Consider the following 19,794-nt stretch of genomic DNA (forward strand, 5'->3'; position numbering starts at 1 on the left):
TCCCAGCCTACGGAACTGTGAGGAGTTGATTTCTGTTGTTTAAAAGCTACCTGCTCCATGGTATTTTTTAAAATAACAGCCTGAACGGACTGGACTAACACAAAGCCCTTGACAATTTCCGTGGTGTGAGTAGCCTGCCAGGGTCTACTTCAGGCTACCAAAGTGACATCACTGAATGCTTAGTTGAGAAGAGATGTGGATATTTGGATCTCATTGGCTCATGGCTCTACCAGTGGGTGATTGAAATTACTCTTGTACTCAAAATGACATGTATGCCATGGATGTGATAATCTACTCTTGAAATATTCTTAAAACACAAATTCATTTTATTTTCAGATGTTTTATGCAACTCAGCATGAATTAAACAGTTTTAGATGTGTTCAGTGTTCAGTCACTACTTATGATGAATTTTATAATCATGTTTATGTTGGAATGTTTTTTGCTGATGATAATCAGGTTTGTCCGGGATGAGGTCTCCTGTAGCATCTGGAGAGAGGAGAGGGGAGGCGGAGAAAGTGTGCCTGTTCATATGATGATGAGTAGATACATACCTTGAGGTCCAGCCATTTTCAAACCAAAGTTCCTTAGGTTATCTTACAGCAAGTATGGTTACTAAGATTCCAGTTAGCAACCTGGAAGTCTTGGGTTTGGGTCCACCTGAGAATTCCATGTGTGTGTTACAGAGTCTAATCACGTCAAGAGTTCATCCGATAGTCCTTTAAGGAAGAGTGGCCATTCGTTTAAGCCCCTCTAGCCTAGAGCCATGTCAGCTGAACCAGAAACAATGGGGATGGATAATCAGGACTGCCCTTGAGTGGCACTGAGGCTGAGCTGACAGGGGTCCTGTTCTGTGACAGTTGCTTCTGCCCAAGCTCCCTCTTCTGGATCCTACCTGTCCCTTCTCTAATACCAAAAATAAGTATCTGCCTTTATTGTCACAGCTGTCTCATGTTAAAAATGTTTTACAAATACATGTCCACAGCTAAATACCATGTGATGCCTTCCGCTTCCCTCTTCATTCTCCAAAGCACATATATGAATAATAAATTCAGAGCTTTCTGTCATCATGTCCTCATATTCTTTTCCCGTCTGTGTTTTGTTTTCTGTTTATTCTTTCTTCTTCCTATTATTTTTCTTGTCTATGAAACTGTTCCCAAAAGTATTATAAAATTCCACGGGGGGAGTATGAATATCTCCTGACTTTTTTTTTTTTTTTTTTTTTTTTACAACAACAACAACAAAATGCTAAGGAAACTTGGCTTGTTTGGTGCTGGGAAGATGTAATGCAGCAGCATAAAGATTCTCAGTGATCTTTCTGACAGTCATGCCTTTCAAACTGTTAACAACCCAAACCAAAACAGTGGCAAAACAAGCCTGTTCTACAAAAAAGCAGATCTGCAGAAAGTGTGGGAAAGCTTATTTATAAAGGCTTTCTCCTTCGCATTGACAGGTTTGGTGATTTTGTCCTCCATGGAGAGACTGGTCTGAGAAGAGGGGTTTACCAGCTGTTCTAGGCACAGACATGGATGGGAAATGCCCCTCCTGTTAAGATGCTTTTAACTCTTTTGCCTTTTCCATTTTTTTATTGGGAAAGAAAAAGCCTAAAAGCTTACTCTTATAAAGTAACAATTCTTGAAAGTCTTTGCCAGGTTATTGGTTCGGGGTCAAGAAACAAATTAACTAACTAACCAAGACTTTCATAGATCAAATGCTTGGTCCTTCAAATGGAGACCATTGGAATCTTCAGGTGGAATGAATAAACTGGATAAATCTAAATGTCTCATTCATTCAACAAACAAATACAAGTCAGGCATATTTTAGATGCCAATACCTATGTTAAAGATTTAAGAATTCAGATTTGAATAAAATATAGATTTTGTCCTTGGCAGTTTGCAGTCTAAACTGCATTTACTAATTGTGACAAAAATTCTTTATTATAAGTAGTAAAATCTATAATCTCTATCTAAATATCCATATGTAGATATATCTTCCTCTCTCTCTTTCTANCTCTCTCTCTCTATATATATATAATCAATATATAATCTATAATAATATACAAGCTTTCAAGCAAGACTTTAAACCTGAGTTTCATCTTAGAAGATAATGGAACATTTCCAGGTGTTTATTATTATAAATTTTATTATCCAATTAATCCAATAGGAATCCGATATGCAGGCAAAAACACTTTAAAGGCAAGATTTTGTTTTGAGCTAAAGAGTAAAATAAAAAAAAAAAAGTTCTGGTTCACCTACCTTCTGTCCATATCTGACTTTTCATCCAAATCTCACGTCTTCTGGGAAGCTGTCTTTTAAAATCCCAGCGCAGATTAACCTCTTCTTTTTAAAGCTGCGTAATTAACATATTGCTATGTTCCACATATATTTTAATCAGTGGTTGTTATTCGTAGTCACTTCAGAATCACCTGTGGAGTTTAGAAAATACACATTTCCAGGCTCTAACCTCAGAAACTTATTAAGTCAATGCAAATACTTATTAAGTCCTTGCATTTGTATTTTTAAAGCACACCACACACAATGCATTCCCAGTTAGGAACCACTGTTCAAGTTACACTATAGGATTTGCATTTTATAATAGCATATCACCCATATTCATACATTTATATTCTTATATCCCCAAGGGGATTTTAAGCATCTTTTGGGTACAGGCACAGACTTCTATTTCCTTTGTTCTCTGCAACACATAGAACGTACTCTGCACTAGTAAGAATTTCTACATTTCTTTTTTGAAAAAGGAATTTCTTTTCAACAACCTCGATATAATACTATCATATCTGCTTTTCTATCCATATTTTTTACACAGTGGTGGAACAAAGCTGATTATAAGCAAATATTATTTATTCATCTTTATTTAATATTGCTTTTCAGAAAGGTTCCTGAATTAGGGCAATCCCTAGAGAGTTTCAGAGAAAGATGCTAATTCTAGCATAGTGCAGTTAAACTTACATTGGTTCAAATCCAAATTTTCTTCTTATCTGGCCTATGGTGAGGAGAAAAACAAAAGAAAAAAGTTGATAAAGTGCAGGCCCTTAGTAAGCATTTAATGCACAATAGCTAATATATATGGTGTTAGGGAAATCTCTTCACCCCCAAGACTTTTCCTCAGCGTCCAGATTTCATGCCTTATATCCTGATAACCAGTTACTCCCAGAGACCTCTATCTAGTCAGAGAATGTTAGAGCTGGGGAGGCCTGCTGAAACAAAATGATCCTCAGTTTTCCTTTTAACCTCTGAAGCAATTTAGGGCTGGTAGCTGAAGCAATCCGTACGCATTCGTGGGATTGGAATGTTCTGCCTCACAGAGCTATTTCAAGTGTCCGAGAACACGGGGAAAGCCCTTAGTAGAAAAACTAGTTACTTAATAAATCATTGTTATTATCATTAATATAGTAATAGTAATATCCTGAGCTACAACCTAGCTCACTTCAGTGCTCTTTTCTTGCATCTTAAAATGTATGTTCGTTATAAATATACAGTCTTATAGCAGCTAATAAGAATAACAAATTAAAACTATTGATAATCTTTGAATGTATTCAGTAAAAACCAAGTCACGTATATCAACCAGCAAATAGGAAGATAGTATACCATCTTCTGACCTATGTCAGACCTTTGTCTGGTTTCAGGTTTGCCCACTATGAGAGGAGGACACACTAGTCAATCTCCCTGTCTCTGTTTCTTCAACTGTAAGATGGGGGAAATAAAATATCTCCCTCATTGGGTTACTGGGAAGAATTCATTATATATGAAAGTATTTCAAAGTCTCAGGCAAATAGCAAGCATCCAATAAAGGTTAGTTTATTATTATTAACATTTATTATTATTTATAGATAAGGTTACTATAATTTGTCATACATACTGGGACATGTCTGAGAGTGAAAGGCAGTACTCTTAATAATGACAACTGGGACAACAGGCATAAACCAGGATACATGGTCACCTTATCTACAATGTATTTTCTTTTTTTTTCTTTTTAAAAATTTTTTATTATGTTATGTTAGTCACCATACAATACATCATTAGTTTCGATGTAGTGTTCCATGATTCCTTGTNCATCCTTAGTTTTTGATGTAGTGTTCCATGATTCATTGTTTGCATATAACACCCAGTGCTTCATGCAATATGTGCCCTCCTTAATACCCATCACCGGCCTATCCCAAGCCCCTCTTCTTCCCCACAAAGCCCTCAGTTTGTTTCCCAGAGTCCATAGTCTCTTGTGGTTCATTCCCCCTTCTGTTTACCCCCCACTTCGTTCTTCCCTTCCTTCTCCTACCGTTTCTTATGTTCCATAAATGAGTGAAACCATATGATAATTGTCTTTCTCTCCTTGACTTATTTCACTTAGCATAATCTCCTCAGTCCCGTCCATGTTGCTGCAAATGCTGGGTAATCGTTCTTTCTGATGGCTGATTAATATTCCATTGTATATATGGACCACATCTTCTTAATCCATTCATCTATTGAAGGGCATCGGCTCTTTCCACAATTTAGCTATTGTGGACAATGCTGCTATGAACATTGGGGTGCATATGGCCCTTCTCTTCACTATGTCTGTATCTTTGGGGTAAATACCCAGTAGTGCAATTGCTGGATCATAGGGTGGGACTTCATCAAGATAAAAAGCTTCTTCACAGGCAAGGAAACAGTCAAAAAAAACTAAGAGGCAGCCCACGGAATGGGAGAAGATATTTGCAAATGACACTACAGATAAAAGACTGGTATCCAAGATCTATAAAGAACTTCTCAAACTCAATATATGAGAAACAAATAATCAAATCAAAAAATGGGCAGAAGATATGAACACTTTTCCAATGAAGACACACAAATGGCTAACAGACGCATGAAAAAATGTTCAAAATCATTAGCCGTCAGGGAAATACAATGTATTTTCTAGCTAAAAACAAATTCCTAAGGGAGTGTTAGATTGTGCAGAAGAATTTACATGGAACTCTTTGGAAAGATGGTATGTATAGGTCAGATTCAAGATGGGCACAAAATAATGCTGCTGCCTTCTCCCAAGCTCCTCTGAGACAAAACAGCGGGCATGATGTTTCTACAGTGTTTGTAACTCAGCTGAAGATTTCCTAAGTATCTCTGACTTGGTCCTGGAAAGTGCACTTTAATTTAAAAAAACTATTTTAATTACTTACAAGAGAAACTTTTTGAAATCTCGTATGTAATTTCATGTCTCATTAAAACAAATATATACACTGTAATTTATACTCTTGAAACAAATTATTTTTTATTTTATATCGTTTATCTATTTATGTCAGTAATCTCTACACCGAACATGGGGCCCAACGGAGTCAGCCAGGGGCCCCACGAATTATTTTTTAATAAAAGTGTGTACGAAGAAGGAAACAAACTTCTATTTTGAAGCATCTATTTCACTGCCCATCCATCCATACATACATTTATTTCTTCTTTTGTTTAAGAACAAAGTAGAATTTTAGGAGGGAACAAATAATCATGTCCCTAGTCTATCATGTTCTGTCCCACTCTGCTCCATGCCACCCATTTCATTCTACAAACATTTACTGGATACCCACTATATATTGTCCTTGCCGGCAACACTGAACTTTCCCTCTAAGACAAAAAGATGATGTCGAGAAGGATGACTAAGGTAACTCTTTAGACACAAGCTCCATAAAGATGTATCATGTATGGTGGATGACCTTTCCTCTCCTCAGGAACTTTCCGTCCCCCATCCGCATTTAAAAAAAAAATTGTGTGAATATCATCACAATCCCTCAACAAAATATATTTCCTTATTAGTTGATTTTTGTTTTGATTTTATTCTGTAATACAGAAATTCATAGCCTCAAGTACTGAAGATGCAAGGTATATGAAAATCGTGCACATATGAGANGCCCCTCTTCTTCCCCACAAAGCCCTCAGTTTGTTTCCCAGAGTCCATAGTCTCTTGTGGTTCATTCCCCCTTCTGTTTACCCCCCACTTCGTTCTTCCCTTCCTTCTCCTACCGTTTCTTATGTTCCATAAATGAGTGAAACCATATGATAATTGTCTTTCTCTCCTTGACTTATTTCACTTAGCATAATCTCCTCAGTCCCGTCCATGTTGCTGCAAATGCTGGGTAATCGTTCTTTCTGATGGCTGATTAATATTCCATTGTATATATGGACCACATCTTCTTAATCCATTCATCTATTGAAGGGCATCGGCTCTTTCCACAATTTAGCTATTGTGGACAATGCTGCTATGAACATTGGGGTGCATATGGCCCTTCTCTTCACTATGTCTGTATCTTTGGGGTAAATACCCAGTAGTGCAATTGCTGGATCATAGGGTGGGACTTCATCAAGATAAAAAGCTTCTTCACAGGCAAGGAAACAGTCAAAAAAAACTAAGAGGCAGCCCACGGAATGGGAGAAGATACTTGCAAATGACACTACAGATAAAAGACTGGTATCCAAGATCTATAAAGAACTTCTCAAACTCAATATATGAGAAACAAATAATCAAATCAAAAAATGGGCAGAAGATATGAACACTTTTCCAATGAAGACACACAAATGGCTAACAGACGCATGAAAAAATGTTCAAAATCATTAGCCGTCAGGGAAATACAATGTATTTTCTAGCTAAAAACAAATTCCTAAGGGAGTGTTAGATTGTGCAGAAGAATTTACATGGAACTCTTTGGAAAGATGGTATGTATAGGTCAGATTCAAGATGGGCACAAAATAATGCTGCTGCCTTCTCCCAAGCTCCTCTGAGACAAAACAGCGGGCATGATGTTTCTACAGTGTTTGTAACTCAGCTGAAGATTTCCTAAGTATCTCTGACTTGGTCCTGGAAAGTGCACTTTAATTTAAAAAAACTATTTTAATTACTTACAAGAGAAACTTTTTGAAATCTCGTATGTAATTTCATGTCTCATTAAAACAAATATATACACTGTAATTTATACTCTTGAAACAAATTATTTTTTATTTTATATCGTTTATCTATTTATGTCAGTAATCTCTACACCGAACATGGGGCCCAACGGAGTCAGCCAGGGGCCCCACGAATTATTTTTTAATAAAAGTGTGTACGAAGAAGGAAACAAACTTCTATTTTGAAGCATCTATTTCACTGCCCATCCATCCATACATACATTTATTTCTTCTTTTGTTTAAGAACAAAGTAGAATTTTAGGAGGGAACAAATAATCATGTCCCTAGTCTATCATGTTCTGTCCCACTCTGCTCCATGCCACCCATTTCATTCTACAAACATTTACTGGATACCCACTATATATTGTCCTTGCCGGCAACACTGAACTTTCCCTCTAAGACAAAAAGATGATGTCGAGAAGGATGACTAAGGTAACTCTTTAGACACAAGCTCCATAAAGATGTATCATGTATGGTGGATGACCTTTCCTCTCCTCAGGAACTTTCCGTCCCCCATCCGCATTTAAAAAAAAAATTGTGTGAATATCATCACAATCCCTCAACAAAATATATTTCCTTATTAGTTGATTTTTGTTTTGATTTTATTCTGTAATACAGAAATTCATAGCCTCAAGTACTGAAGATGCAAGGTATATGAAAATCGTGCACATATGAGAATCAGCACATTATTGCAGTGCTGCTACAATGTAGAAAAAAACTAAAAGTCTCTCACTTGTTTGACATTCATGGATGTCCCACTTAGCTTCTATCAGATGCAAAGATCTGCTTCGTCCATTTAAGCGTTTCTTTTTGTGGCCATAATGAAGTGTTCTGCACCTGTCTTGTAAGCAGAGTGCATAAATGAAATCAAATAGATGACAGGGCTCACCTCCATTGTTCAAAACACTGAACCTCCAGTCAGTGTCAGATTGATTCCATCTTTTGGTTTCTCTATCATACATCTTCACCTATAGTCCCAGATGAGCAGAACAATTGAAAGCATAATGCAATCACACATATAGGCATCTCTGAGGCATTCCCATATGGTGTATCAATTCAGTTCATGGCAAATTTAACAACAGTAGCAGTTGTCACACATACTCAAAACAAAATAAATTAGCCATCCAACCTCTTGTACTTAAGTGCTTTTTATATTCTGTTTTAGAAAAACAGTTTAACTTTAAGCAGGATTCTAGCAATGATCAGTCTCTCCTGAGGAAGTTTTTTATGGGATTGAATGAAGATAATGACAACCATTAGTCATTGCCATTAACATAAGGCATGAGGCACACGACAATATTTATAAGCAGCTAAGTCATGACGGTAAAAATATGACTTCCTACGACTTGGGCAGGCTTCTGACTACGGCTGACTGCTACTCTGTAAAGGGAAACACGTCTAAGTCTGGTAGTAGTGTATTTAATGGCATGTTCATCATGAGACCTAATTGTTTTCCACCACAGGGTATGGAGCTTTATGTCCTCCATCAACCAAAAACAAACAGTCATACTGCTTAATGGCTGTTCAATATGTGCTACTTTTACACCCTGAATTATTTGATGAATAAACTCTAAGAAGCTATTCGAGAACTATGTTTAATGGAACCTCAACTATTATTAAAAAATTCCCAGGATTCTTACAGTAACTCCAACTATCAGCTAGGGAATAGAGAGCATACGCTGATATAAAAAAACCTTCCCCTTCTTGTAAGAATGACAGAAAAATCAAAGTTTTGGAAGGAAATGACCATGTAGCTTTAACCTCACTGCCTTCAAATTGAAGATCAAAATACGGTTGGAATTAGCAGTGACCAGGTCAGACTAAGTCGAAAGTGAGACTTGGTTTATTATACTAAGAAAGGTTCAGCTTTTGTATTTCAAGTACTTTCTTAACTTGTAACTCTTTACCTGCTAATATTTCTACTTTCCCGATATAAAGACTTAGCTGAAAGTACTAGTTGATTAAAAATGTATTAATTCAACACCCTCTTTTGCTAGAAGTTTTGTGAAATTACCAAAAATATATTTTCACTGAAAGATTGCCACTTTTGAATTTGTGAGAAAAAAATGATTTGTGACTTTTGTAGTTATTTGGATATCATAGTGTTTTTTTTATTCACCATTTTTCTTTCTGATACGGGTCCTGATGTCTCCATCACTAGGTCAGTTAATTAATGGTCTTCCTTATTGTTCCAAATTAGTTGGGCACCATTAGACACAGGAAAAAGAAAGAAAGAAAAAAACAAAAAAAACAAGAACTGAGGAAATGAGAGAGACTGCATATTTCTTTTGGAAATTACAGATCCTTTAACACTACACATGGTATTTGCAAATGCTGATGTATATATTTTAATAAAATGGTGGCTGTCCTCTTCTTCCTGTCCTGTGGTTTAACATATCAACGTGAGGTTCATAAATTAAGACAAATGAGATAGCAAGTTTAAGAGATGTCAGGTGTTCTTGACAACTTCCCACTAAGAGCACAACTGAGAAATGAACTTATCACCTAGTTGGTTGAAGTTTAAATCTCACTGCTTTTGATTATAAAGCAATGAACCTTTAATTTTTAGTTCATTTTGCATTTCCTAAACAGTGTTTCAGTGAAACATATGTAATTGAATTGATTCGAATTTGATTAGTTTAGCACTACAGTTTCATTATTTGTTATAAATAAAGGTGGCTGTGTGGTGTTACAGCACATTAAGAAACATTTTAGCAGAGCAATTGACTTTTATTAAGATNGTAATTGAATTGATTCGAATTTGATTAGTTTAGCACTACAGTTTCATTATTTGTTATAAATAAAGGTGGCTGCGTGGTGTTACAGCACATTAAGAAACATTTTAGCAGAGCAATTGACTTTTATTAAGATTTTTAAATGTATCATTACTTGATATTAAAACCAAATTCATTACAACTTAACTGGATATACCTTTTCAAATTCTACATTTTGTTAGATACTAATTAATATTCAAATTCATTTCTAGTCGATTTTGAAGCTACTGAGCAAGTAACATGTGATATAAAGATATGAATGTGTTGCATAGGCATTTGGTAGAGTAACTGATTAGGAATGAGACAATAAATCCTCAATATTACTTCCAATTAAAAATCCATAAAGTATGTTTCCCTAGATTTTTTTTTTTAATTTTTTTTTTTTTTAAAGATTTCACTTGAGGGGCGCCTGGGTGGCTCAGTCGTTAAGCGTCTGCCTTCGGCTCAGGGCGTGATCCTGGCGTTCTGGGATCAAGCCCCATGTCAGGCTCTTCCGCTGGGAGCCTGCTTCTTCCTCTCCTACTCCCCCTGCTTGTGTTCCCTCTCGCTGGCTGTCTCTCTCTCTGTTGAATAAATAAAATCTTAAAAAAAAAAATAAAGATTTCACTTGTTTATTTGACACAGAGAGAGAGCACAAGCAGGGGGAGTGGCNCTGGGAGCCTGCTTCTTCCTCTCCTACTCCCCCTGCTTGTGTTCCCTCTCGCTGGCTGTCTCTCTCTCTGTCGAATAAATAAAATCTTTAAAAAAAAAAATAAAGATTTCACTTGTTTATTTGACACAGAGAGAGAGCACAAGCAGGGGGAGTGGCAGGGTCTCCGCAGAGCAGGGGAAGCCTGATGTGGGAACTGATCCCAGGACCCCAGGATCATGACCTGAGCCAAAGGCAGTCGCTTAACCAATTGAGCAAACCAAGTGCCCTTCCCTAGTTATCTTATAGCTGATTTATATGTCAAAAATTAGAGTAGAGGAAACTAAGGGAAATAGAATATTGGGAATAAGCCTTGTGTGTCATTATGTTAAAATAATACATAAATCATTGTTGTTAAAATTAATCAGAGCTACTGGATGATACTTAAGTGTTTTATTTTGTACATTTTCTCTGTTAAGTCCATTATAAGGGTATATTTTGAAATGGGAAAGGAATTACATCACTTATAAGTAATGCTTAGATTCTCCACAAATGCAAAGTGGAACTGAGAGTTGGCAGTTTGTTGGCTAGTTTTGGCAAATGTCCTATTTTGGATTGATTATCACTTCAATAAATAATACTTATTTCTAAACTTCATGTCTTAAAATAGAAAAGAAAATAACCTTTCAAAACTGCCAGTAAAATTAGATGCTGGGAAATATATGACATATAAAATAGAATATTTATACAAATTCCATTAAAGTTTGAAATAAGGATCTTATTCATTTACTTGAGTTCTGGTAAGGTCTGAATATCTTCTGAAGGAACTAGTATACCCAGAATTAAAGACTGTGAAATTTCTTTTTTTTTTTTTAAAGATTTTATTTATTTATTCGACAGAGAGACAGCCAGCGAGAGAGGGAACACAAGCAGGGGGAGTGGGAGAGGAAGAAGCAGGCTCATAGCAGAGGAGCCTGATGTGGGGCTCGATCCCATAACACCGGGATCACGCCCTGAGCCGAAGGCAGACGCTTAACCGCTGTGCCAGCCAGGCGCCCCAAAGACTGTGAAATTTCTATACAAATAAGCAAGAATTTGTTTTGTTTTATATTTTTAATCATAAAGATCATTCATAGCTTATTTTGTGCTCCAGTGATTTGATTTTGAAATTTAATTCCATCATAATGCATAGTCATTTACAAATTAATAGACTATACCTTGTCCTAAAATTTCTGTTACCAAATCCTGTTTTCTTAAACTCCTTTTTTTTTTAAAGATTTATTTATTTAATTTAGAGAGAGAGTGAAAGAGGGGGCAGGGGAAAAGGGTGAGGGAGAGAATCTCAAGCAGATTCCCCACTGAGCGTGGAACCTGAGACAGGGCTCAATACCACATCCCTGAGATCATGACCGGAGCCAAATNAGAGACAGCCAGCGAGAGAGGGAACACAAGCAGGGGGAGTGGGAGAGGAAGAAGCAGGCTCATAGCAGAGGAGCNTGATGTGGGGCTCGATCCCATAACACCGGGATCACGCCCTGAGCCGAAGGCAGACGCTTAACCGCTGTGCCAGCCAGGCGCCCCAAAGACTGTGAAATTTCTATACAAATAAGCAAGAATTTGTTTTGTTTTATATTTTTAATCCATAAAGATCATTCATAGCTTATTTTGTGCTCCAGTGATTTGATTTTGAAATTTAATTCCATCATAATGCATAGTCATTTACAAATTAATAGACTATACCTTGTCCTAAAATTTCTGTTACCAAATCCTGTTTTCTTAAACTCCTTTTTTTTTTAAAGATTTATTTATTTAATTTAGAGAGAGAGTGAAAGAGGGGGCAGGGGAAAAGGGTGAGGGAGAGAATCTCAAGCAGATTCCCCACTGAGCGTGGAACCTGAGACAGGGCTCAATACCACATCCCTGAGATCATGACCGGAGCCAAATCAAGACCCAACCAACTGAGCCACCCAGGTGCCCTACCAAATTCTGTTTTCTTATCTGTTTGTACATTAAAGGCAATTAAAGATAAATAAAACAACTACTATACTTATGAATCAATAGTCTGGTAAGTTAAATAATTATATTTTGATGTTGTCTATGGTCCTTTTAGGAATAAAAATATTAGTTATTATTAGTTAAATATGTAAATTATTTGAGATGTGAGGTATGTGTCCTCTCTATAAAATTGACTGAGTGTAGCCACAATAAATTAATGTTAACAACCAAGTTTATTTTGGGAAATAGGTATAATTCTACTGCAATAATAATGAATTCTACTTAGAAAAATCAATGAAATAAAGCATATATAGTATATTTTAACATTGCTAAAAACAAATCCAGTCTAGGAAAGATAGGAAATAATGTCCATTTACATATTTACCCAATATCATAATCAAATAATTTCTCTTTATAGATAAATGCATGCTCTAGAAATACTCTGTAGCATGTCAGTATCTTACCTTTTTTTTTTTTTTGGTGTGGACATCATAGGTATAGTTAAAGTCATCTCTCATTTATATTACATTCCTAGAGCCTTTCTTCTCCTACATCAGGGAAGGGAGGCAGCAAGGATCATCTCATCATCCAATACATCTATTTATTTTACTATTTGCAACTTAAGGTGCTGTATCTTATTTATATAATAAGCCCTAATATTTTAATTAGTCACATATGTTTAATAAAAAGTGCATTTATCAATCTCAGCAGTTAACTAGAAATCTGTGAGGTTTTGAGCACACCAGCCCCTGAAGTGTTATAGTACAATTCCGCTAACTCACCACACAAGCAAGAATTCAGGAACTCGTGTCAAATTCAGGGATGAAGCTTGACTTGGAATTGAGTAAGCCTAAGACTCTCTTAAGTAGGCTGCTTTATATATTTTCTGTACAGTGTAAACAGCAGCTTAATTGTAGAACTGTAAAATCTATGGATCTGATGTACTTATTCAACAGTGGGTTCACACAAGTAGGTATTCCTAGGTCTTGAGAGGTTCTTTAACGATAAAGTTGGACAGAGATAAATTGGACCAAATAGCAGAGTCCTTTCAGAGGACTACACTCCTATGGAATTAGCCCAAATCATTGCACTGCTAAATGAAATTGTTTAGTAAATTAAACCAAGATCGACTGATGATCTGTATAATTTAGACTCAAACCTTCTGGGATTTTTTTCCTCAAAAACAGGGTGCTTTGTTTAAAATTAGGAAATTGCAGTGACTTTTTTTGGCCTTTGCAAATTGAGCCAAAATTAGATTTTGAAACTCACAGGGCATTTAAAATCTCAATTATCCAATAGTCATAAAGTCCTTTTTTTTTTTTTTTAAAGAGGGAAGGACTAATGTAAGCAACAGAAAAATGATGGCCAAAATTATGCTAATTCTTGTCTGGTGGTAGAATGATAACCCATTTTGTTTTCTTTTGAAGTTATTTTAATCACAGATGCTAAAGAAATGGAGTCGCAGTTTTGATATGTTATAAATCAAGTTAGAATGCTTCCATTAATTTCTTACTTATGTTTTACACTTTTAATTAATTTCAATTCCATTCTCTTCCAGCTAAAATCAGAAAAAAATATTAATTTAGATTTTACAAACTCAGTGTACAGTTCTGTAATCATTAGGCTTTTGATTTTGAGTAATTTCATATGCATCTGACATCAGTATGCTATTTTTATTATTTATATTTATTTATTTATTTATTTATTTATTTATTTATTTATTTTTAAAGATTTCATTTATTCATTTGACAGAGATAGAGACAGCCAGCGAGAGAGGGAACACAAGCAGGGGGAGTGAGAGAGGAAGAAGCAGGCTTCCAGCGGAGGAACCTGATATGGGGCTCGATTCCAGAACACCGGGATCACGCCCTGAGCCGAAGGCAGACGCTTAACGACTGAGCCACCCAGGCGCCCCTCAATATGCTATTTTTAAAAAGTATTCAATATCATGCCATGTGTTTAGGAAGCATTTAAATATTAATTATTAAGATTTTGAGTAAATGTTTAGATATAGGTAAAAGTAAATCTCAATACTTCGGGAATATGTTTCATTGTAAGATGTGTAATAATTACTGCACATGAACAATGTTCTCTCCCAAACAGCCTTGACTGTTCTTTCTTCCACTGTTGGCCACTATCATTTACAAAAACAAGATGGTTATTTTGGAGAGGTTAAAGTCTCAGCCCAAATCCCAGCATTTAGGCTTCATATAATTTTGGACAAACCTCTTAACCCTGTGAAATTTTGTTTTCTTATCTTTAAAATGAGGATAAGGAAATTTGACCTGCTTTCTTCATGGAGCTGTTGTGATAAATACAATATTATTGTAAATGTTTTTAAAAGTATCAAGGCATAATAGGTATGATTAAAAATACATATGTGTGAACTTATAAGGTCATATGCACTATTAGCATTTTACATATAAATATAATTTACATAATCATAGCACATAAGAAATACAAGAGCAGAAATAGATGGAAGCTAATTGATAGATAATTTATTCATTTTGTTACATTTGATAAATGTCTCCCATCAGTCTGGTCTGGGATAGCAGCTAAGTCAAAAACAAAACAAAACATCCTGATGCCTTTTTCCAAGAGGGCTCAGATTTTGCCATTAGAAAGGTAAAGCCTGGGTATTCTTTCCCAAAATGTATCTTGAATATCTTTAAACTAAGATGCCGTGCTTAATGGCATATTTTCTTCTGTGGCAGGTCGCAATGTATTTAACTCAGCAGACTGTCACTGAATACTTTTTAGCTGTAAATCGGCATAAGACCACTTTCTTTTCAACCTATTTCATTTAGTCACAGGCTATCATTTCTACTTAAAGTGTTTCCTTGAGTGATATAGTGAATAATAGAATGAGTGATGGAAAACCATGTGGATTCAGTAAATCATATTACCTCAAATATATGAACACCTTGGACTTAAATCCTGAGAGAATTAATTACTACTTCTGAGCTATCAAATCAACTCATCACCAAGTTTTACTTACTAGTGATTACCATTTTATAAAATCCCACATTAGACATCTTCCTAATAATCTAAATATAACAAATAATAAATTCTTTTTGAGAACATTTATGGAGTTAATACTTCCAGTAGGGTCTATTTTTTACTCACAGTATATGGTATATGAAACTGTAAAACTTTAAATAGATTGGAGGACAGTCTCTCTCAAACAGCGGTATTACAAAGCCATGTAGTAAATATTACTTTGGCATATCCTTGGAATTCATAGATTTAGTACTCTTACAACACCTCTGAATGATTCTGAAGTTACAAGACGTGCAATAATTTGTAATTTTCTAAAAGCACAAATTTCAATGAACATACACTGTGAGAATCTAGTGCAAATGTTTATTCTTTACTCAACATTGGACACAGAAATTTTCCAAAGTGGTAGAAAAAAAAAATCTGCTGGTGAAAGTGAGGGGCAAGTGCCATTGTTTATGCAAATCAGATGCAGAAGATAACAGATAACAGAAGTTCCAGATATATTCAGTCAAGGAGTGTTCCGTATCTGTTCTAAAGGGAAGGCATATTTTTAATTCCTGAAGTTACTGCCTTATGTGGTAAGTTGCACATGTTGGTGGTTTATGAAAATTTTTAGATCTCAGGACATTGCATTCCCTGAAGGTTGTAAGGGGTGGTCTATCTCGTTTTTCATCTTGCTACTTGTTTCATCTCAGCACTTCAAATGGATCTCTCTCAGCCTTCTGGCTGCATTCATGTTCTTTCTAAATCTTTTTTTTTTTTTCTTGTTTTCATGTTCACCTTCATCTGGTGACTTTCACTAAGTATAATAAAATATAAAATACATTTCAATAGTGTTTATTATTGATATATAGGTAAAGGAAAACTCCATTTTATTTTTGAAGTTATACAGATTGGGACAAATTAATACAATAGAACAAGCCATTAGTAAACAAATAAGTAACCATTACAATTCTAGAAATATATTTTTCCAGCTTATTTTCGTTTTTCATTGAGATCTTATTTAGGATAGCTCAACCTCCATGAAGGCTAACTTCTATACTTAGATACACATAGCTTCTATTTAAGTAAGCTGGGCAAATAAATATGGTCAGGGACAACATATATGGAGTTTAGCGTTATTATGCATAACACACTTTCTAGATAACCCAGGGAAAAGAGATATTCTGATTATTTTGGTTTATGTATATATAGAAGTGTTGAGAAATTTATCATCAGACTTTAATCTTGGCAACATTCATAAAAGGAGAATTTCTTTTGATTCCTTTTTACTAGCTTGAAGAATGAATTACAAATCTGCATTTTGGTTTCCTCTCAAACTTAGTTTACTACAAAATTTGTCGGTCAGAGTCAGAGGGGACAGTCGAGTGCAGGGGTTAAGGAAGAGGTCTCCAGTTGTGATTACTTGCGTTTAGAGTCCACCCCACTGCCCAGTGATGTGACCTTGGGGAGGTTACTTCACTCTCAGGCCCGGATTGCTCATTTAGAGAATGGGGATACCCTAGAACTTACATCATAGGGTTATTGAGAAACCAAATGAAGTAATTCCTAAAAATACTTAAGACCGTGCTTGACATGTCTTATGCATCCCATTATTGCAAAGTTCTCTTTCTTCATATTATTATTATTATTTTTATTATTGAAACAATGTACCAAATTACCATTCATCTCACTTTTATTTTTACCTTTGACTATTTCCATGTGAACTGTATATGTGCAACATTACTATAAAATTCTTGTGTATAACTACATCTTATAATACCTGTTCAGAAGATACCCAGTATATGTTTGCTTATGAATATAATGATGAGCATTTTTACATCTGTAGTCTAAGGCCTACTAGCTGAATATTTTGGTAAAGATTATTTTAAAAACATCTAAGTTACAAATTGATTGGGATAATACAAGATCTTTTGCATTAAACTAGCTTTTATTTACACATTTGATACAGAACATGAAGAGGTCTTAAAGTTAAAATTTTTAGTTAAGGAAAATAATTTTGGGGAAAATATTAACTAAATTTGGGGAGGATATAACCACGCCTGTATGACTTTACATACCTCACACTTTGATGAGAAGGTGGTATTATTATCCCCCTCTTACCTATAAGGAAACTGGAGCTTGACAAGTTCAAGTAATTTTGCTTACAATGTAGAATATCTGTTGTGTGTTAAAGCTTCATAGTATAAGTAATGCAACTTTAATCATTCACATACAAATCAACCTTATGGGAATAGGTATTAGCTCATTTTTTCACAAAGAACCAAATTCAGCTCACTGCTGAAAATTAAAATTACATGTATATATACATATACAGCAGAATCCCATTTCAAATGAATAAATAAGTAACGAGCAGCTGAAGAATGGAGGAAGGAAAGAAGGAATAGAAGAGAAGGAAAATCAGAAGGAATATCAACCAAGCTATTAACAGACCTGTCTCTCAGGCTTAGGATTATAGATTTGGGATTTTTACATTACATATTTGTATTATACACTCTAAGTTTTTCAGCCCTGCGTATGAATTACTTTTGGTTAGAAAAAAGGGGGTATATATATTTAAAAACTCTTCAAAATACCCAGTTCATGGCAATTCTGCCTATCCTAAGACACCATTGTTTGTACCTGAATGATTTACCTACTAGAAATGAAAAAAAAAGGTCTTTAGGAAGTTAAACCAATTTGTACTTTGTTTGGGGTTATCAATGATAGACGGATTCCAGGGTAGTTTCTCTGATGGAATGTGGTATTACTTATTTTAAAAATTGCTGCTTTTTAAGAAAGCCTAAAACAGCAGACATGTTCTAAATATTAGTTCTAAATAATTATATACTGATTAATAAATTAATTTATATTCTTAAACTTCTAACAGGAAAGTTGAAAGAAACAGTTTAAAAATTCAGCATTAATCCATTAAGATCTTTATGCAACATGTAAATATAATCTTCCCTGTTTAAAGACATTTAAAACTAGCTTTATTCCAGGGGCACTTGGGTGGCACAGTTGGTTAAAAGTCTGCCTTTGGCTCAGGTCATGATCCCAAGGTCAGGTTCCCAGCTCAGTGGCGAGTCTGCTTCTCTCTCTTTCTCACTGCCCCTCTGCCTACTCAGGCTCTCTCTCAGATAAATAATTAAAATCTTAAAAAAGTAAATAAATAAAACTAGCTTTATTCTAGTCATAGATATTATGCACTGATCTCTGTGAATTCTAGAAGTATGTTTATTTCTAATATTAAAGTTTGTATTTTGAAATAGAGGACTTAGACTAATTGAAGAAATTTTCTCACCTATCACATCCCCTTTATAGCTAAAAATTCAAGATTTTGTGAATAGGAGTTTATATATAAATGTTAATTGTAGTTATTTGTTTGCTTTAATTGGATGTGATTTTTTTTTTCTTGGCATACTTGCTGGTTTACAGTGGACATGTACTGGTTTCATAATGAAGACCATAAACATTTCTTAACGTCCAACTCTGTTGCATGATTGGACAGTGCTCTTTCCCAGTAGTCATCAGTTGCCTTTCTTTTGTCTACTCAGCTACCCGTGTGCAGTTGGGAAAATGACAGAAGACATCGGGAAGGGAGGGCCAAGATGGTATCAGAGAATTTGAAAAATGTCCTAATGTCAAAAATGTCAGACTAAGAGGCTAGAATATAGGAAATATGGTATGTGTGTGTTTGGGCAGAATGAGACAAAGGTGAGGGAACATTTTCCTACTGATAGAAGTCATCTCGAGAGGCATCAAGGTGACAGGAAACCTATGTCCAGTGCTGACATTTGCTTCTAGAGGCTCTATAAAGAGGATCTAAGAGTCTCCAAATTTCTCTCATAAGTAGATCATTCACTGTATCCTACTGCAAAATATGAAACATGATGGAACAGAAATTTGAAGTAAATTAGTGTTTAGAGGCTCACTACCAATTTTTAAGATGGCTCATTCCGTACTTTTTTTTTTTTTTTTAAATAAAAGCAGATAAGCTGGCTGTTGTTAAGCTATCCAGTGGTATATGAATCAGACAGCTTCCTCTCCTGGTTTCTCAATTCGTCCGACAATACAGTGTAAGAGACTGAGATATAAAATAGCATATCAAGTAGAGTGACCTTTTTCTCCTACTGTAAATGATCTTTCTAGTACCAATTAATAAATTCTATGTAAAGAGCCTAGGAAATTAATCTTTCTACTGACTATGGGAGACTGGTGCCTGCCTGTCAACAAGAACAGCTATTTCACTGTTAACTCAGATATTTTCATAGGAAACTAGAATGTCCAGATAAATGCTACCCATTATACTGGCATCAGGAAATACTTCATTTTAAAATAGTTAACATTGAGTGATACCTTCACTTGTGTTCTTAGCACATGACCGTGTAGTAAAGAACCGTACAAAGATATTTCTGATTTGAAATTGACTGTCATACTTTAAGCTGAGTTCTGATTTACAGATTGAAGAATAAAAGTCTGAAATTGCTTTCATGCTTATTTA

General features: G+C 35.3%; 1 protein-coding gene across 3 annotated transcripts in view; it reads right to left on the reverse strand.

Moving 5' to 3' along the window:
• Window positions 1-19,794, reverse strand: part of KHDRBS2 (KH RNA binding domain containing, signal transduction associated 2) — a 597,869-nt gene that overhangs the window by 22,159 nt on the left and 555,916 nt on the right. For all 3 annotated transcript variants that reach the window (XR_004622082.1, XR_004622080.1, XR_004622081.1), the window contains 2 exons: window positions 2,964-2,997; window positions 2,253-2,422 (listed from right to left, as the gene is read on the reverse strand). The gene's annotated coding sequence lies outside the window, so the exon portion shown is untranslated. The remainder of the gene's footprint in view (window positions 1-2,252; window positions 2,423-2,963; window positions 2,998-19,794) is intronic.

Source organism: Ailuropoda melanoleuca, chromosome 19, assembly GCF_002007445.2.
Source record: "Ailuropoda melanoleuca isolate Jingjing chromosome 19, ASM200744v2, whole genome shotgun sequence".
NCBI classification, from domain to species: domain Eukaryota; kingdom Metazoa; phylum Chordata; class Mammalia; order Carnivora; family Ursidae; genus Ailuropoda; species Ailuropoda melanoleuca.